Source organism: Hipposideros armiger, unplaced genomic scaffold (assembly GCF_001890085.2).
Source record: "Hipposideros armiger isolate ML-2016 unplaced genomic scaffold, ASM189008v1 scaffold_1148, whole genome shotgun sequence".
Classification (NCBI taxonomy): domain Eukaryota; kingdom Metazoa; phylum Chordata; class Mammalia; order Chiroptera; family Hipposideridae; genus Hipposideros; species Hipposideros armiger.
The window spans coordinates 224191-245035 of record NW_017732498.1 but is presented as its reverse complement, the minus strand read 5'-3'; the positions used below and the strand labels follow the sequence as shown (position 1 = coordinate 245035).

Here is a 20845-nt window from a genome sequence, read left to right as displayed (position 1 = left end):
CCACTCAGGCTCTGGAGCGCTGGATTTGGATTTCTCCCAATGAGTCATCACCCAGGAAAGTCACGTTGACCTCTATGAGCCTCAGTTTCCTCACCTGAAATAGGTGGTGTGTGCCACAGGGGATATTGTGCAGGCGAAATGGACACGAGCAAAGGGCAGGGCTTGTGGTTCCCTAAAGGAGCTGTTCTTGTCTGTGGAGGGGGCATGCCTCATGGGAACTGGCTGGCACCCAGGGCGCCTGGTGCTTCCTCAGAGAGTCCACATGGTTTTTCTGGACTGGGCAGGGAAGCTGGCTCTATGTCAAGGCTGAAAGGGGTCAGACTAGAGACTTGAGAAAGGCAGGTTCATCCTGCCCCAAGGGAAGCCTTGTCAAATGTTAACTTAGTATAACTGGCTTATTCCATAGCTACTGAGTGCCATGTGCTTGGTAAAAGTTCTCATTGTCAGTGTAACGGTGAGGTCATTATGATTCACAGTCAGCAGATGAAGAAACTGAGGCTCAGAGCAGTGGTGTGACTTGCCCATGGGCTAACCTGTCTTCGTTGCCACCTTTACGGTGCTGAGGGACATGCAAATAAGATGTGGATCTCCAGTGAGGCCTTCCTGAGGAAAGGCTATGTATCAAGGAGGTCATTTGACATATTTTGGTCCCCCAAACCTCTCCTTATTCCATTAAATGAGATCTGGGGCTCTGGAACCCTACCGGGCGTCTAGGCATACACTTTGGGATGTGGCCTCTCTTGTGTTGGGATGTATGGTGAGCTCTGGGGGATAACCTGGGGTTTCTTGATTCAAGTCTAGGACACATGTTTCTACATGCAAATAAAGCCATGTGGTATGTGTATAAGTGTCTTCCCAAATGTAAAAGCTGCACCTGGTTTATTTAATATAAAGGAACACCCTTTATTCTGAGATTATATTTGTCTACTTTGGTTTATGTTGTTGCAACAATGTTTCTTTTATGAAATGATGGTAATACTAGTTGTTTTTTAATGTTTCTGGAGAGGAGATAGTCCTGCTGCTGACCACACAAACACACCTTGGGAAGACTTCCAGGTATGGAATCTAAAAAGTCTGGAACCCATTGCTCTGGGAACTTGGTGACCCCCTCCCCCGTGGACTGGCCATGTGCATGGGGAGGCAGCTCTCCTGGGTCCAGGCTGGAGGCAGGCCCATGTGGCCTGGAGCAAGCCCCCTAGAAGATTTTCTCCATGAGGGTGGGTCCTGCCTCCTGTAGTCACTGTGGCGTCCCCAGCTGGGTACACAGGTGCTCGGTGCACACTTGTACAGGTGCATGGATTCTCCAGGCAGCAGGAAGAGACCTGGGAGGCTCACTGGGGTTCACAGTACGTAGTGGGAGGGGGTGGGAGCTTTAGCTGCAGGATCTCAGGCCCTCAGAGAGCAGGGGGCAGCGGTGAGAGCTCAGGTCTTAGAGTCAGATGGAGGGAGCACATCCCACCCCACCGAAGGCCATCCTGAGGGACCCAAGCATCACTGCATAGCACCTTCTCTTACAGCAAAACAGCTCAGGGCTGTGGTGATGCTTGCCTGAGCCAGGGGCTGTAGCATTTGGGCCCAAAACTAGGGTTCCCAAGAATGGGCTGGGGCCCTACTGGGGAGCCCTTCCTGACTTTAGGCCAGATGCCAAAGAGGGCTTGGCCTGGACCCTCTGCAGGCCTCCTCTTCCAACCTGAGAAAGCTTGTAGGTGACAGAGGTGCTGGGGGTCACTGACCCAGGGCCCATGTGATTGGCTGGACCTGAGACTTCAGTTAGGGGCTGGTGAGCTGCTGCCCTCTCTATTGTCTATTCTTTGCTGAGCCTCTTCCCTCTGCTTCCAGGACTTCCACTTTCCACCCAGTTCCTGACCCACATCCCAGTGCCGCTGCACGTGGGGTGGGATCAGGACCAAAGCATGGGCTGAGGGTGAGGGTTGAAGCTGGTGGTGTGGCAGTGGCCTCTGGGCACTGAGAAGTGTCCATGGTGCACCTCTGGGAGTGAGCGTTGGCACCTCCGTGCTGTACCCTCACCCAGGCAGTGAGCTGGGTCCCCACTGCTGTTCTCGCCCCAGGGAAGGCCAGTGAGCTGCAGACATCTCCACCTCTGCAGTGCAAGGCTACTGCAGCAGCGTCTGGGGCTGAGCCCCACTGGCGGCTGTGAGTGAGTGGGTGGCTGCAAGCAGCAGCTATACCACAGGACTAGAGGGAGGGACCATCACTGTGGGACTGGGCGAGGCTCCCAGGCCTTCTGGGCCCCTGCAGGCCTCTTATCCTGGAGCCCCCAGGGCACCTTTGTAGGGACATCTCCACTGGCTCATTGTTTCAGATGCCTCAGCTTCTGACACTGAATTATCTCCCAGTGGCTGTGATGACCTTATTTATTGTACTGTCATTTTCTCGTTTATGGCCTGCCCTCTGTTGGCCAGGACCCTGAGGCCCTGAGAGTACTGAGAAGAGAAGAACTTGCCCCCACCCTCAGGGAGCTCCCAGCCCCATACACAGTGCCCAGCACGGCACCGGGCCAGGGAGGGGGCTGGGATTAGGGCAAGGACACTGGGACTCTGAGGAGCTTCCCATCCATCCTGGGCAGACAGCGAATGCTCCTCAAAGGAGGTGGCCCCTGAGCTGGGTGTGAAGGGCAAAGGAGTCAGGTTGTGGGATGGGGAGGGGTGTTCCCGGAAGCCTGTTCAAGGTGGCTAGAATATGTGTGTGACGGGAATGAGGTGGGATGAGCCTGAATTTGAAAAGATAGCTGAAGGAGATCAGGCCCTGGAGGGCCGAGAGGGACGAACAGGCTCTGCCCCCAGACTGCCATTCGCCCCGGCCTGCTCACCTTTCTTCCTCAGGTGTGGCCTGAGCCATTTGTTTCCCAGTCTGGACCCACTGTCTCACTGTCCTGGGCCTCGGGAGCCCCTGGCTTTCTGAGGAAGAGGAAAAGACGGGGTGAGGGGTGAGTCCTGAATCCCCTGAGGGAATGACCTTGTCCTCAGACAGGTTAGAATGCAGCCTGTCCAGGAAGGTACAAGGGGGACTGGGGCAGGGCTGCTGTCCTAAGGTCCACCCCTTCGGGGTTGGGGTCACAGGGGCTGGGTGACACGGTGACACCTGTGCCTTAACCTTGCTGGAAAGGCTGGTGTACAATATCCTGTACCTTTCCCCTGTCCCCATTACATGCATACCTGCCCCCCTGTCTGTTTGAGGGCCCTAAGGTGACACTGGTGGGGGTGGGTGACACTGCTAGGCTTGGAGAGCTTCACAGCTTAGAGGGGCTGTCAGTGGATCAGTTCACCCCTCTTCAAGGCACCGCTGTGTGCTCTGCCCTTTAAGGCAAGGCCATTGACTAGGTGGCCTGTGGGGGCCCCCTGGCTCCTGGGTCAGAGCCAGGGGCGCTTCTCAGAGGAGGAGAGTCCAGGTCATGCGAGCTGGTGGAGATCTCTGGCTCCAAGCACAGACTTCTGGGTGGGGAGTGGGCTCAGTAGTGGTAATATGTGGATGGAGGCTCTGGGAGCAGTGGCTGGCTGCTGAGGGTGTTGGGGTTTCCACTCCGACTTGAGGAGCTTCGCAGAGGCTGTGGAGCTGGAAGGGGGATGGTGACAGAACCTTTGCCAGCCTGGCCCCTTTTCCAACAGCTGCTGCTACTTCCTTTGGACCCTTTGCTCAGCTCAGCCTCTCCCCAGGACTATGGCCGACATGCCTGAGGCCTGTATGAGCATGGGCTAGCCATTAGGCACTAGGGACAGACTTGGTGCAGGTAGACCTGGGCTGGGAGAGACCCTTCAGAGGGACCTCTGCTCACCTAAACCCGCCTGCTGCGGCTCTCCTAGTTCTCTGCTCTGAGATGGCATCAGTTCTCTCAGAACATGTCCTCTAGCCCATCGATAACTATCTTGGGGCCAGATACGGGTGACGGGCAGATGAGGTGCTAACCCCAAGCCCGGGAGCACTGCAGCTGGGGAAGGAGAGGTTGAATGAAGGGAAGGGGAGAAGACACTTACGAGAAGTGTGGGGGAGACACCCAAACAGAGCGAGAAAGGAACGTGGCCCCACTGACCGCTTGCCCTCTCTGAGGCCTCATTTCTTCCTCCATAGATGGGAACAGGAGTTCCTGCCCCATTGGCTTGTGGAGACGGTCCAGGAAGAGGTGACTGTGGTCAGTTCCTAGTCCCCTGTTGGGTCCATCTTGGGGAAGCGCCTGAGAGCCTGCGTGCATGTACCACTCTGGCTCTTGTGTTTGAGCCCTTTGTCTTTGCTTATGACAGGATTCTTGAAATTGAACTGCAATGCATGTTCGCTTTTTTTCTATATAGGCTGAGAAAGCTAAATTGGGAGGTGGTGGTATCACTTCCCTGAGGTGGGAAGTCAGAGCCCCCTGAGCCAGAGCCTGACTGAGGGTGGGGGAGGACAAGTGGTTCCAGGTGGGATTGTGATTTGAGGGTCCAGATGAGGGGCAGGGTACTGGGTACAGAGGTGAGGAGTCTCCCATCATTCATTCATTCATTCATTCATTCATTCATTCATTCAAGAAGCCTGATGTGTAGTAGAAGAGCACAGCCTTGAGAGACTTGGGTTGAATGCTGGCTTGGCATCCCAGAGCGTGTGTCCCTCTGGGAACTGGGAAGCCTGTCAGTGAAATACACTGAATTCCAGGACTCTTGTAAAGTGACAGTGGCAGAGCTGAGTTCCTGCTGGGTCCAGCCAGGTCTCGATGGTTCAGGAGGGGAGCACGATCTTAGCATCTCCACGGCATTCTGTAATTTGCTAAGAACCCTCACACCAATTTTTCATTTGTTTCTCTCAGTGACCTGTGAGGTAGGCGGGACTGTATTATGGTTCCCTTTGGCAGATGAGAACACTGAGGCTCAGGGAATCCCTGGGATTTCCTCTCTCCCAGTCATCAGACTTGGCCCCAGGTTGGCCTTTCCCAGGTACTGTTACCCTAATGCTGAATCCAGGTAATGAGAGGGTGATAATGTCCATTAACGTGTAAATGTGAGTGCCTAAGTGTTTTCAAATTAAAATCAGGTGGGGCCTGCCTTTGTAGGGCAGACACCTGGTGTGCGTGCGTGCATGCATGCGTGTCCCTTGGAACACTTGGTTGCTACAGGAGGCTGGCACACCAGAGAAGAACATCAACCTGAAGAGCTGGCCCTTCACTGTGTCGGAGATCCTGTCGACGAAAAAAAATCCAACCTAAGAGAAAGTTTATGAGTTTATTTGAGCCAAAGTGATGACAGTTGCCAGAAAGCCCAATCTCAATGGATTGAGAAAATGCTCTGCAAAATGGCAATTTTGCAACTTATACATTAGAGTCAAAGGAGGGGTGTTACATGAAATCCATTGGTGGTAGATTAAGGGGAGACAGGTACTGCTTTTACGTAGGTGGGCACAGGATAGTTAAAGCATTTTACAGCACTTAGAGATGGTAATCAAGGCACAAGAGCTACAGTGAGGGGTTCTGTAATTTCCTGCCCTAGTGTGACTGGTTGTGCCTTGTGGGGTTTGGAAAAGGGATTACTCTGACATTCCAAAGGCATGTTATCTTAGATGCAGAAGGACAGTAGACAGGCTCACTTAAGGTAAAGACTGACCTTTGTCAAGGAAGCTACAGGCCAAGGATGTGACTACCACCACGACTGCTTTTAGTTAGGGATTTTTATGTTTAGACCATCATATGTGGTTAATTTCGGACTCTTGAGTTTGCAGGGCCCACTATGCTGGCCTCCCCCTGAGCTTGTCAGGTTTAATATGTTGCCCCTTTTTCATCCACAATCCCTGAACGACTCCATGAGGAAGGCAGAGAGAGCCAAAAACCTAGGTACCCTCAGGAATCATAGACCTCAGAGGGTCAGGGTCAGATTTGGACACACCTGGCCTTGCTCCACATTCCCTAGGTAGCTGCCAGGTAGGAACAGATGCCATAGCTCCCAGCTCCCACAAAAAGAGTTGAGGGGGGCAGGTTGCTGGGGCCAGGGAAACTCAAGACCAGTTAATGGCCAGGAATTCCAGCTGAGCCTTGATCTAAATCAAGAAAAAGAATCTACAATTAATTGGATGCATTTGCTGAACCTGGGACAGGACCCAAATGTTGTTTTTCTGAAGTTTAAACTAAGCCTGCAGTTGATTGGTGTCTTTCCTGCCCTTGTCACTGAGCACTCCGTGGAGCAGTCTGTTCTGGAAACAGGGCTGGCCGAGCTGGAATGTCACCACCTTCCCCAAGTCCTGCCCTCCTGGTTGGCTGGACTGTGGGCCTGCAGGAGGCCTCAGCCAGGGCCCTATGTCCTTCAGGATGTCGTGGGCAGTGATGCTCTGAATCTGGTGGGCGGGGTGAGGGCCCATCCTCCCCTGCTGACCTGGGCACTTTGACAGCAGCCCTGAGGGGGGTGTGGGGCTTCAGGACCTCGTGGGGGGAGCTGCATCAGCACTATGGGAAACCCATGGCCTGCAGCAAGACAGAACCTGATGCCTGCATTGCGACTTTGTGCCACTGCACTCGCAGGTCACCCTGCCTGCTGTGTGCCCCAGCAGACCAGGGAGGCTGCCCCCAACGTTGTGCAGCAAGTGCAGTGCTGCTTCTGAGCAGCGGGTGGGGTGAGAGGCCCGGGCAGTGGAGCTCTCAGCATACCCAGAGCCCTGCCAGGCCAAAGGCCGTTCCTTCTCCCGCCAACTGGGCCTTGGACCAGTACTTAACCCCTCACTTTGCTTTGCTCCTCCATAAAGTGGAGTAACTCTCTCTCTCCTGGACCCCAAGCATTTGAGGTTGGAGGCTGTGACCTTGGCACTGCACGTAGTAAGCACTTAATGCCAAATGAATGAGAGTGTGAACCTCCTGTGCGTAAGGGATGGGAAAGGTTTTGTAAATCACCTTATAAAGTGTGGCAAGGTGGAAGACCCAGGCTCAAATTCCACCCCTGCTCCTCTCAATCCCTTGGGCAACTTACATATTTCCTCTGAGCCTTAATTTTCCTGATTTTGAGACTTAAATGGGAGAACAGTATCTGCATTTCACACCCGAGGACATAAGTTTGGGGTGGCAACTCATGGGCCCAGCTCAACTGTGGGGTGGAGGTAGCTGAGATACCTTAGGCAAGTGTGGGGTGTTCAGCTGTACCCATGCCCTCTGTGTGTGTCCTGTTGGGTCATCCTGCCCAAGTCTAGGCCGCTTTGGCCCACCAGCAGTGGAGGAGTCCAGGCCCAACTTGGGATCCAGACAGTGGGCCAGAGATCTCAGGGGATTTGCCCAGACAAGGCTTTGTGGAGGCCAAGGGCCAGGTGACAACATGGACGCTCTGCGCGTCCCGCCGTTTCAGCACTCCCACCCTAACCCTCTTGCCCTGTAGGAAGCAGGGATCCCTTGTAGCATTTAGATGATGCAGAAGTGGCCAGAGCTGTGTGGGATGGCCAGGGCCAACCTCTAGGACCTGGGGCTCACCCCCCATCCTGGCCCCACTCTGCTCTTTCCTTCACTCCTCCTTTGGCTCATTCCCCTGATTTTGTCTTTAAAAAAGAAAAAAGAAAAAAAAGGATTGGTAACTCTGTGGCTGTTCAACTTCCCGTTACCGATGAACTGTGTTTTTCCTGGTAAAGAGAGCCCTGGGGGAGGGAGGGGACAGTAGGCATCAACCACTCCCCAGCAGGCAGAGAGGGTGCGCTGGTGTTCGTATGATTTTTGGCAGCCTCTGCATTGACTCCTGAGCCAATGAGGTCTCCAGGCCCTTTCTGGCAAGCCCTGTTCCGACCCACTGTGCGCTGACCCCCCCGCACTGCTGGGGTGGGAGAATGGTGCCTTCCCCTTCAGCAGCCACCTTGTGCTCCCGATTTCTCTTACTCCCCCCTCCTCCCAGCACAAGAATAGTAGAGTGAAGGGTTAACAGGAGAAAGCCTGGAAAATTCCTTCCTGTCTGCTGAACGTTCATTCTATCTGTCAGGGGCCAGGGCAGCCACATGACTCCCCTCCGTCTGTTCTTGGTCCCCTCTTGCTCCACTTCCCACCAACCTTCACCCTTGACCTATAGGTTAATCACACATCCCCTCCGTTTGCAGTCCTTTCCACTCTCTTCCAGCTTGGACTCTAGTAAAATGCAGTGGAGCTGGCCTGGGGCTGGGAGCAGGGCCACCCCAGAACCAGCGAGTCCCCACCTCTTGATTCTCCCCCACAAAGTGTGGGGAGTCTCTGTGGTGCCCTGATAGGTACTGGGAACTTGTAGACAGTACAGGGCTGAGGCAGGAAACCATTAGCTCAGCTCCTGGGCAGAGGAGGGCCTGGGAGTGACCACAGGAGCTGGGGCTGGCGTGAGGGGCAGCCCTTCTCACTGCTGTGTCGTGTGTGGTGCGTGCTTGGGTGGATAGGAGCTGTTTAAAGCTGTCTCTGGGCATTGACTCCTTTGAATAACAAAAATAACAACAATAACCAAAGTAATAGCAATCATGTGTTTGAAAAAGTACCATATATCTTATCTGCTTTGAGTACTATTTAATAGTTCCAATTGTATAGACGTGAAAATGGAAGATTTCAATTGGTAAAATGAATGAACAACCTGGTTGCACATTTAGGTCTAGCTTCTCAGAAACAGACATATGCAAAGGACTGAGGGCATCTGGAGGGACAAGTGAGTCTCTGTGCCTGGGGTGGGGTCAGGGAAGGCTGCCTGGAGGAGGTGACATGAAGAGCCAGCATGCTGAAGACTGGGGGTTTCCGTGGTCCTGCCCCAGTGAGACCTTTGCTTGGCCCCAGCAAAGTGGGTGGGTGCAGGAGGGCCTTGACCCTCCTCTCCCTCTGCCCTGTGCTCTGCTGTGGGCTAGGCGCAGGCTGTGCTGTTCCGCCACACAGGCTGTTTCCCCCACTGAGCTCAGGAAGCAGGTGATGAGGGGAGGTGGGTAGCCTGGGGGCAGATTCTACCCCTCTGTTAATGGCCAGTGTCCAGGAGCCTGGGCTGAGAATAGCACCCAACATTTGCGTGGAGGGGAGGGATAGGTGGGTGGATGGTGGCTGTGCTGACATCTCTGAACAGGTGGTGTGGAAGGCTAGGCCAAGGGTGAGGATATAGCCTGTCTTCCATAGACCCCGCCCAGCACAAAAACAGGGCCAGTGGGTGTCCCTGGCTGCTGCCCTCTCTAAACCTCTCCAGAGTGGACTGCGTCTGGGCTGGGCTCTGGGATGTCAATACCAAGGCCCATCTGGCTGCCCCCGTGGCTGCTGCTGGTCAGAAGAGGCCAGTACTTTCTGCTGCTGTTTGGCTTCCCCGGGCCCCTTAGTATTTTACCCTTTTACCAAAGGGGCCAGGATGTGGGTGGGGCATGCACGGTCCCTGCGGAGCTGAGGGGTGAGGAGGCTGCTGAGAGGAGGTTAGGCTAGGAAAGGGAGGTGGGTGGGCTGGTGTTTGCTGTCCATGAGGAATGTCCTGTGTAAGCCTGAATGAGTCATGGGGAGCAGGTGCGCTGGGCAGCAGGCACGAGGCACCAAGAAAGACGTGTGGGCTGGAGGTGGAGCCAGGGTAGGGCTGTGGGACAGCGGGGGACTAGGTGAGAAAGGTTGCCAGAGGCTTTCTGGCTTGCGTAGGAAGAGTCTCAGGTCAAGATAGGGTAATGGGGCAGAAAGGACACCAGCCACCTCTCTGTGCTGGGTCCTCTTATACAACCACTCATCATCCTTGATTGAGGAGGTCTTGGCTCTTTTTACTAATGGGGCTCAGGGCTCAGAAAGGTGGAGTTCTCTTACAGGGTTGTACTGCCCGGGCCTGCTTCCTACACCTCTGCCCAGGGCCTCTCCCACCAACAGGGGTCCAGAGCAGGAAGTGCTCCCCACCCACTCTTCCTCCCCTTCTCCTAGCAGCTGTCCAAACCAGATACTCTGAGCTGGTCACCGCCCTGAGCTGGTCACCAGACTGGGTGTGACTGAGGGGCAGGTGGGTGGGGAATGGGGAGTGGTAGGAGTCCATGGTGGGGTCTGTCCTGGCTACCCCAGCGTCCCTGCTAGGTGTGTCCATGCCTCTTTCCTTGACATCTCTGGGTACCTCAAGCTTACCATGATGCCCAGATGTCCCTATCTCATATGATGACAACACCTTCCTTCTCATGACTCAGGCCCTGGAGTCCCCTTTACTTCTCTTTGTCATCCCTTTTTTGACCAGTTCTCACCATTTCCTGTCCTTGGCCCAGCCACCGTTGCCTCTCACCTGGGCTATTGCAGTCACCTTCTAAACCAGCCCTGTGCCACCCTGCTCTGCAGCCTGTCCCCACACAGCACCCTGGGATCTTTTAAAATTGCCAGTCCAATCAGAGCTCTAGAGGGTTTCACATTCTATGCTGGAATTTCAAAGTGTCAACATAAGAAACATCCAAACCTGTAGAGAATTTTTGTAAGAGTTTATTTGAGCCAAACTGACACCACACGCCCGGGAGCAAGATCTCAAATGCTCCAGAGAGTAACAGTTTTGCAGCTTTTATGCATTTGAAATTAAAGAGGGACAGTAAGGAAGATTATGTAAAGGTGGAAGAGTGCAAGGCAGGAATTGGATTACAATTAACTAAAATAGTTAATGAGATTATGTGCTCTCTTGAGGGTTAATACCCCCTTGAAAGGGCATTACTTCTGGCATTTCAAAGGTGTATGAATGTAGACACACAAGAACAATGGGCAGGGCTGGCTTAAAACCTTTCACTACAGAAGTTACGGACCTGACCTGGGGTGTGACCCCCCCCCCTGACCTGCCCAGTGAGGAATTGAAGGTCAGATCACCCTGGGAGGGGACTTTCCATAGAGCCCTTTCTTTCTCACCTGACCCTCTTTTCAGACACGCTGGCATTGCTCTTCCCATCTCAGGCCTTTGCCCTTGCCGTGCCTTCTGCCTGGCATGCTTTCTTCCTTCATTAGGTCTTAGATGGCACTTCCAGAGCCCTCCCTAAGCAGCCCCCTTTGCCCCACCCGCTCAGTGCCCTGCAGTGTTTTTGTTCATAGACTTAGAGCAGAGCCACCAGGGGTCAGCAAACTGCGGCTCGAAGGCCACAGGCTCTGAAATCAAATTGAAAATGAAAATAAAACTATCGTAATTTCATTTATAAAAATTTTAAAGGATATTATTCACATAATGGTGATTATGTCGAATAATTTTTAAAGTGTTGTGAGGGACAGGATTGGCTCTTCCATGGGTCGGCAAATTTTTGAGACGGAACGTACCCGAAGAGCTGCATGTGGCTCGGGAGCCGCAGTTTGCCGACCCTTGTCTTAGGGCACCGCATGCTTCTCCTTCCAGGGTAGGGACCTTGCTTTGATTTCTGCAGAGCAGATCTAGGCAGGCTCAGGGAGGGCATCCAAGCTGACCCCAGCCCTCACAGCCCAGAGGGCCAAGGACCTACGTCCAAAGTGGGGACTCCTCACTGTGGATGGGCCATCAGGTCAGAGCTTAAGGGGCGAAAGACAAGTGGGGACCACTGAATAGGGAGCAGCCATTGGTGAACAGACCTTTCTTCCACTGGAGTGTGGCTGGGTGGAGTGGAGGGCTTATTGGGAGGTCTGTGTAGTTACATGGTGCTTGGTTACGGAAGGGGGGCCAGCCTCAGTCTGGTTGGTCTTGGGCCTTCCAGAAGCCCTCCTACCGCCCTCCCCTCCCCTCCGCACACACAACTGGTTCTGTGAGACTAGGAATGGGCTCATCCTGGTGTGTGTGTGGAGGGGGGGGTTCTTGTGGGGAGGGGAGCCTGTCACTACACACCCTGGGCCCTCTAGCACTCCCTTGGGACTCCTGTGCTGCTTTAGCCTGTGCCTCCTCTGGGTGGACCCCCTGCGCCCTTGTGGAAGGTGGCACCATGGCTATTGGAATCATTAGGCTTGGGAGCCGATGGCAGTGTTCACATTTCAGCTCCTCGCATATTTAGCCCTGAAATCAGGTTCTTTGAGCCTGTTTCCCCCTTTGTGGAGTGCCTCCATGCCTTCACAGGATTTGGAGGATACTTGCAAGGCTTTTGAACGCCTCTGCATGAGAGGCTGCTGCTGTTTCGTGGCCTCTACCTCACCCTGCCAGCCCAGTCTGGCCTCTCCAGGCACCCCCAACCCCTTCCCCATCCTGCCTGCTGCCGTGCTCCCCTGTGCTCTGTTCTGGGCTGGTCCAGTTTCCGCAGCTCACCCAAGCTTCCTCTGGTCTGGGTGGCCCTACCTGATCTCTAGACTCAGGCCTATCTGCTGAACAGGATGGAATTTTAGGCATACTGGGAAGGGGGAGGGTAGAGGAAGGGGCCTTCCAGCCTAGAGTCGCTGGGGAACTTCCTCCTTGGGTGGAAGCCTCCCCTCCCACCTGGAGAGACAGATGGACAGATGAGGAGGAGGAGACCCCCATGCCTCCACCGTTCTCAGCGGTGGAGTTAGGCTGCCAGCCCTGGGAGGGGGTCACCATGGAAAGGGCACCTGGGAGGGCATCGCTGCACTTTGGTGTTTGACCAACTAGTCGCATTGTTGTGGGGCTAGCCAAGTTTGTATGTGTTCAGTTAAAAATGTAAAAAGGGAAACCAAACATCACTTTTTATTCTTGCCAGTATTTCATAAAGGAAAGAGAAAGTCACCTTCTAAGCCTAGAAGAGGAAGGAGATAATTTTAGAGGTACAGTCTCCCAAGAAAGGCCAGTGGGCTTCCTCATTCAGTCAGCCGTTCTGACCAGGGGCCACAGAGAAGTGTGATGAGTCTTTTTGGACTGGTGTCTGGGGACAGCAACTTCTAGGACACAAGGACTTAGAAAACAATCCTTAGATTGCCATGTTGGGGGGAGGCCCTGGAGCTTGGGGTGGGTGCAGCCCAGCTTCAGTTAGCCACTAGGAACCTGGAAATATTTTTCTAGTTTCATATTTCATTGCAAAAATCTTTGCAAACTCTGCATTCTGCTACACTATTTGTGTTAGTTATGTCACAAAAGTGTTGTCTCTTACCCATTAAATCTTTGGAATGCAGTGGAGTATGAATATTTTTCAGTAAACCCCAGTCACACTGCCTGTTACTCCCAGGAGTCTGTGAATCCCCTGTCTGAGAACCACAAGTTGAGTTTGGCCTTTGGAATCCATCAGGTTTGGGTTCCTGGCTCTGCCATTCATTAGCTGAGCGACTTCTCTGAGCCTCAGTTTCCTCATCTGTAAAATGGGACCAACCGTCACCACCTCAGGTTGCCCTGGTGATATGAGCCCACCTGTAAGGGTGTCAAGGGTGGAGGGGCTCCCTCAAGGTTGGTCCCTGGACCACGCTGTCTGGGGTCCTGTGCTGTGATCTCAGTGGAACTCAGCAAGAGGGGTGGGTTCATTGCCCGCTGCTAGTTCCCTCTGGTTGCTCACTGGGCCAGGCTGGGCAGGTATGTGGCTGCGAGATGGAATCTGATGGTTAGGGCTTCCCTCCTGAGTGTCAGCTGAGCTTGCAGTTTTTGCCCTGGGAGGATGGCAGGATGGCAGACAGCACGTCCCCAGAGCCAGCCTAGGGAAGTGGATGTGGGCAGAGGGACCGGGACAGGGACTGAGGCCTAGGCTAAGCCTGTCTCTCTGGAGCAGCCCTGCCCTTACACACACACACCCAGACCTCCTGCTCTGGGCCACTGTTGGTTTCCCTTTCTCCAGTTTTCTTTCCAGCTCCCCTTCCTCATCGTGGTTTTTCTCCCCCAGTTTCTTCTGACCGCTGCTCTGCTTCTTGTCTGGCCCTGTGGCCTCCTCATGCTTCCTGCCACTTTCCTGTTGTGCCTGGAGGCTTTGAAGTGCTGTGGGCAGCCCTGTCAGGGAGCGTGTGTGTGCACAGACAGGTGGTGAGCTCCAGCATGTGAACACATGAGTGCCCTGCTACGTGGGCGTGGCACCCGTGCGTTTGCTTGTGGGTACTGCTGGGGAGGCCTGAGTGCTGAGAGTGTTCTAGCCTCCTAGGCATGGTAATGCTGTTCTAGGCTCTTGCCCAAGGCCAATGTTTCAGTATTGCTCTTTCTTAAAAAGTCATTGAGCCTTTGGGAAGTTGTACGGCAAAGCCTCCTGGTGCTACAGGAGGCTGAGGAGTTTCGTTGGCCAGGGTCTGTTGGCCATGACTTCTGGATTTGCTTTCCTAGACCCTGGGCTCTGCTCCCAAGCAGGAACCTGGGCTGCTTCTCCCTCCAGCTGGGCTGGAGCCACGCCAAGGGTCCCACGGACCTGATGCCCTCCCAGGGAGGCCAGGTCCCTCTTTCTAGCCCCTCTCTCCATGGTCCCCTCCCAAGTCAAGGGTGCAACAGCAGCTCTGGGACTGACCATGCCAAACTCATCACTAGGAGATTGCTAACCTTGGGGGGGTAAGTATAGCCCCTCTGAAGGCAGAGTTGCCTGATTCCTCTTTAGTTAGTTTGCTGGGCTCTTTGGAGGAGGGAGAGGCAGAGATTCCTGGGCTGGATGACATGAAGCTGCCCCTTTCATGTTGTCGCCAGCCCCGTTCAAGAGTCACAGCCCAGGAGAGGCACCCAGTGAAAGGACCCAAGAGTCAGGAGACCTGGGTCCAGTCCTGGCCAGCCCACGGTCACCTCAACCCTCTGTGCCTTGGTCTCCTCTCTCATTAAGTGAGAATGCCACATGCCCACTTAAAGGAAGAGGCCAAGGAAGGTAGGCATTGTGCTGGGTGCCTGTGGGAGGAGCCCATCGTCTCTGTGCAACCTCCCATACTCAGTCACTGGCCAGAGCAGCCCACAGATGGTGTGGCTTTGGTTGGGACGCAGTAATGGACCTCAGCAGCTGCTGGGACCATCAGCCTATCCCATTTGCCATAGCAAATGAGAGCTGAGCCACACTTGTTCACGGGCACCACAGAGCCATAGAATTCTGGCTTTGTTCCTTCTTAGACATGTGGCCAAATACTTAATGTGTCAGCCTTGCTTTTTATCTCTAAAGTGGGGTAAGAACATGCAGCTCAGGGCATGGCCTAAGGATTACATGAGATGCCCAGGACACCCTGCGGCAATAAGTACACCTCCCCCAAGGGGAACCAGGGCTCCTTGGAGAAATGGCTGATTCTGGGCAGGGCAGGACAAGTACAGCTGAGCCTGGAGTACCTCACAGTGTCAGAAAGCAAGGAAGCGCTTGAAGGTGAATGGGGACATGCCCACAGGCTCCCAGCATTCAGGCCTCCCCTTTAGCAGAGCTCAAGCATCAAAAAGAATAGTAAGGGTGATAGATTATAACACACTGAGTGCAAAGTAGAATCCAAGTTCACAGGCAGCCAGGGGAGGCTGTTCTTTGTGGAATGCCAGGTGACATGGAGGAGAAGATAGAAGCTTCTCAGATAAGTGTGCACACAGGGCGCTGGGGACTTACTGAAGTGCAGAGTCTAATTCAGCAGGTGTGGGGGTGGGGGTGGGGGTAGGGAGCTGAAATTCTGTATTTCTACCAAGCTCCCAGATGACAGATGCTGTTGGTCTGTGAACCCCACTTTGAGTAGAAAAGTATTGATGGGTGGGTGGTAAAGGTGCTGGATGGAAAGTTGTTGGCCTTGAACATTCATTCATAGTGACAGTGTGTCACCCCTCAGACAATTATTACCGAGAGAAAAGTTACCTTTTACAGCAGAGATCTGGCAGACCGTGCTGGACAAAGTGGTCCAGATGAGCACGCCGAGCAGAGCACAGACATCCCAGTGTGATGCAGTGGGAAGGGCATCACCTCTGTAGTCTTCTTGCCGAAATGATGTTAGATCTGAACTTAATCACAAAGAAATAATCAGATGAATCTAGAGTGTGGAGCGTTCTCCAAGTGACTGGTTTGTATTCTTAAAAAATGTCAATATGAAAGAGGAAAAAAAATGTGTACAATAACAAATAATCAATAGTTGTGGGGGAATATTCTGGATTAAAGGAGACAGAGACATGACTTTCAAAAGCAATATGTAAACCATGTTTGTATCCCAGGTTGAAAAAAACCCAAACATAAAGGACATTTTGGGGGACAACTAAGGATATTTGCATATGGGTCACATATCAGATAATATTAAATACTAAATGTATTAGGTGTGCTAATTGCACTACGTGCATTTAGGAGAATATTCTTACTTTTATGAACTATGCCGGAATATTTAGGGGTGAAAAATATTTTGGGGTAAAGGGTCATGATGTCTACAGCTTACTTTCTAGTTGTCTGGCAAACATACAAACCAACCAACCAAACTGTTTATATAGAGAGAAAGAGAAAACTAACGTGGCCCAGTGGTAAGTTGGTGGATCGGGGGGAAGGTTATTTGGCTGTTTGTTGTACTGTTCTTTTGACTTCTTTTGAGGTTTATATTTCATACTGAGAGGTTGGGCGGGGCATATGGAAAGTGGCAGGGAGTGGTGGGCCGGGGGCTGGTCTCTCCCCTGCCCGTTGCTGTCTTGCAGGCACTGCTGAGACCCTGCCCAGATGGCTCCTGGGTTCCTGGAGGGTCCAGGAAGAGTGTGGGAACAGACTTAAGCCACTCCAGTATTGGGTCCCTGACAGGGGGCGAAGGGGCCTCTGCAGCCTCAGAGTGGAGGAGCCCTAGGCCGGCTCTCAGCACCCTCTTCAGCATGGCCACCCCAGTGTGTGTGGGAAGGAGGGTGGACCACAGATGATCAGAGACACTCACAGGGAAAAGGCCCAGGCTGTGGCCAGGGAGCCAGAAACCCAGGGGTCAGTGGGCAGAAGGTCTCGTTCTGGCATGTGTGCGTCGGGGAGGGCAGTGCTGGCCACCTTTGGCCCCATTCCAATGGCCCCACCTCACTTTTCCCTCTTGGGGTGTCACCGTCAGAACAGGGCCCAGCTGTGGGTACTGAGTAGTGTTTGGAAAAACCTGGCCTTCCACCTGCCTGCCCATCTGTGTGTCTCTGTGCTGCCTGTCTGGGAGCCTCTGTCTAAGGGTTCGGGGACGTGCATCCTGTTGCTGTGGTCCTCTGGCCGCAAGCTCTGCTGGGAGGAAGAAGTAAGGTGGCGCCGCCCACTACCTATGTATGGTTCACTCCACCACTAAGGCTCAGTGAGGCAGCAGCCGGGTATCAGGCAGGTGCCGAGAGGAGATGAAGAAGGTGAGGCCCCAGTGGGGTTTTAGCTGCTGGGCAGTGGGTCCCTTGGTGGGAGCTGGATGAGACGCCCCCTCACATGTATGAGTGTGTGTGTAGGTGTGGGTTGGGATTCTGGGGACACTCTGGGTGAGGGGTGGATGGCCGTGTGAGATGCCTCCTGCGGTAGCTGTGACGGGTGCCATGGCTGCTGGGAGGCCCCAGCTTTCCTGCCTGGCCCAGAGCCTGGGAGTGGGGCTGACTAGGAATGTGAGCCCTTTCTGCCTCCGGCTTCCCTCCTGGACCCCTGGGCTCTGCCCTGCTCCCCAGCCTTAGGTTCTAGAAAGTACTTATTCCTACCCTGTGCCATGCCATTCAGATGTGGGTGTGTCCCCACCAATGCAGGGGGTCCAGCCACTCTGTGGGAGTCAGAGGCCCCAGGAGGGGATGGCCCTGGGACTCGGGGCTCAGCCACCCGAGTCCAAGCAGAACCACCCAGCATCAGTGCAGTGGGTGGGCCTGCAGACAGGCCCATGTACACCGTGTTGCTGCCGGAGTGTTGTGGGCAAGGTGAGATCTGCCAGGCGCCTGCCCTCCAGTTCGAGAGCTTGGGAGCAGCAGAGTAGTAGTTCAGTGCTCACTCCTGACTATAAGACCTTAGGCTCTGTGTCCTGATTTATCTGTGCTCACTTGCCATCTGTCACATGAAGGTGAAGACACTTACCTGTAAGGAAGGGAGCATTTGGTGTCTGTAGAGTGCCATGTTTGCTGTGCAGTAAGTGATCAACTGCTCTTAGTTCAAACAAGATGGCCTCAGGGGCCCTTCTGCCCCTGCAGGTTTAGTTACTGTGAAGCACAGCTGTGCAGAAGCTGTGTGTTGTGGGCCTTTCCTTGGGCTATGTGCTAGCCGGGAGGAGCAGAGGGGAGGGCAGGATGCCTGTACCAGCGGGGCGTGGGCCATCTGCAGGCCTCTGTCCATGCTCTGGGCTGTGAGAAAGGCCACATCTTCGAGGCTGGGGAAGAGGCACCTTTCCTCCCTAGCACCCTGGCCACAGGAAGCCCCTGCTGAGCCCAGACACCAAGAGTCCCTCATTCAGGTCTGGTGAGTCTCCTTCCTCCCGTCAGGGTGGGGCCGCTGGCCGCGTTGGTTCACAGCCCAGGGTCAGAGAGGCCGGACCTGGATATTGTCGGAAGGAGGTTTCTTCCTGCCACCCGCTCCTCTCTCTGCCGTGCCCTGGCCTGGATTGTCACTTCTGAGGCACGTCAGCTCCACTCGTATCTGGCCAAGCTAAGGATGTGGTGAGAGGAACCAAAAGGGCACTGATAAGCCTTCCTGGACTGCTGGCACTTGGGCTGCTGAAGTCATTCCCTCTCCCTTCTTCTGGGTTAATACCAACTGTGGGGGGCCTGTGTGCCTGTCCTCTGTCCCATCATCAAAAAGCCTCCCTTTGTTTATTACAAAGGGAGACATGTTGGATAAGTGCATGATAAGTGTGACACAGGAGTGTCTGTGTGTCACACTTACATTTTTCATAAGAGGAGACTGAGGCTGAGAGATGGGATGTTTTGTTCAAAGTCATGACTCTGCCCTCAGACCCCATGGCTCAGATTAGCCAGCAGCTACCAAGAACATGTTGTATGTCCACCCTGTGCCCAGCCCTATGTAGGAGCTGGTGACATAGGGGTGGACACTGTCCTTGACCTCAGACTGTTCACGTGGCTGGGGCAGGGCCAAAGGCAAGACTCTCGGGCACCACTACAGAGCAATGAGGGAAATAGGTCCCAGGTCCTAAGTAGTACAGAATGGTGTGGGAGAGGGAGAGGGCAGGGGAAGCTTCACAAAGGAGGTGTTGCCTAAGCAAGGTTTTGAAGGATGAAGAGGAATTTGCTGTGTGCACGTGCATGCCCACGCGCACATGAACAGTGCGTGTGCATGTGACTTACCTAGCATCTTGGAATGCCATCAGTCTGGATCTGGCGTGAGGGTTGGTTGGTGTCAGGCCTGGCCTGCAGTTTGTGAAGGCTGCCCTGAAGGCCTTCTGGGGGCTCACTGTTACTTTAGTATGTGCTTAGGCCAGATATAGTGACATGTTTTACAGACATAAGCCTTAAGGTGGGTGCTAACATTCTTTTTATTTTCCAGACAAGGCACTTGAGGCGGAGAGAGACAGTAAGAGTCCCTTTTCTCGGCGGTCTTCTCACTGCCTGGCAGATCTCACTGTGGTTGGTCTTGCCCCCTGGTGGCCTCGGCCATCTGGGTGACACACACATGGCTGTGGCTGGGAACTGGGGCCGGGCGTGCATGTCTGTGTGCACACTGGGAGCCCTGAGGCAGGCGCCAGTCTTTGCTGATAGAGTATCTCCTCGGGGACAAGGAGAGGCAGGGGGTGGACAGGGCTGCTTCCCTGGTGTTACGGGCTTGAGGGCTGGCCAGGCCCTGATGCTGCTCCCTGGGAGCCTCTGGCCTGTTCAGTGGCACTGCTCACTTCTGGACATTCTTTCTTACACAGGGGTCCATTTATCTCTTTGGAGGTGGTGGGGATGTGTGTTGGGTGTCTGATAGGGGTACATCCCCTACCCAAGCTCAGGCACCCCCACAGTCCACCCTGTGTCCATAGGACCAGCTGTCATAGGAAATAGGGAGCCCATGGGTGTGGTGGTTTGTTTTGATTTCCTCCTCTCACCTAGTGTCAGCACTTGGTATCCAGCTGCACTCGCCCCAGTAGACTCTGTCCTGACCATGTAGCATAGACTTGTTGGTGGGACAGTCCCCAGTGCTGACCCCTGCTCCTGCCAACTCTCACCCTTCCTCACCATCCTCTGTGGACTCTAGTTGCCCTGAATGATTCAAAATCCCCTAATAATGAACCTCACTTTTCTGGTCTCCATGCCTTTGCTGCAAATCCTCACTCCATCTGAGCTGCTGCTCTCCCCAGGAAATCTTTGATAGCCCAGGTTAGATGGGGTCTCCCCTGGGCTCCCGCAGGCCCCAGTGTCTCCCTCTCTCTTGGGGCTGCACATGTGTCTGGTTGATCTCTGCTGCCCCAGCAGAGATGCCTGGGACCGGGCACAGAGCAGGCACTTGGCGAGACGGCCAAATGCACTACATGATGAGAGAGGGACCTGCGAGCTGACTGGCCTGCTGTGGTCCCTGGGCCAGCAGGAGAAGGAGCAGCCGGGCAGTGCAGGCTCTCCCAGGCCAGTCAGCGGCAGGAAGGGTCTGGGCTGTGTTCTGGAACTGGGCAGCCCTCACTCTAGGACCCGAGCCTGGGTCCTGGGCAGGCAGAGCTGGCGTTCCAGGCAGTGTGGCCCACGTCAAGGTCTTTGAAGGGAAGACATAGCTGAGGCAGTGGTGGTGCTGAGCTGCTGGTCTCAGGCTGCTGCTAGGCTGGCTCCCCTGGTCCTGTGTGGCCCAGCCCCCGTAGGGTACTCAGCCTCACTCTGTCCACACCCACTACCTGCCACCTGTATCCTTATTCTTTTGGGCTGTGGCCACTGCCGCTGCTGAGCAATCTTAATGTCCTTTCTGCTGCTTAATAGAGGTGCCTGCCCAGGGCTGTAGATGGCAGTTTCTGTCTCCATTTTGATCTCTGCCTCCCTCTCTCCCTGCACACCCTACCCCATCTCTGCCTCAGCACCCCTTCCCTGCATCCCCATCTCTTGTCTTTCCCTTTCTGTGCTCCCCCCCACCCTCAGCCCTCCTCACCGCTATTTGGTGCTCTCCCCTCCCCCCTCCTCTCTCTCATCATAGGGAACTCTGGGACTGTAGGGGAATCTGGGAAAACCTGGTGGGCCAGCCCTTCTGGTCAGGGCTTCCTCTTAGACTCTTTTACTGGCCTTGGATGTCCCTCCCCCTCCCCTCCCCCTTT

General features: G+C 54.3%; 1 protein-coding gene across 26 annotated transcripts in view; it reads left to right on the top strand.

The window, feature by feature from the left end:
• Positions 1–20845, top strand: part of BIN1 (bridging integrator 1) — a 61953-nt gene that overhangs the window by 13856 nt on the left and 27252 nt on the right. The gene's annotated exons all lie outside the window — the stretch shown is intronic.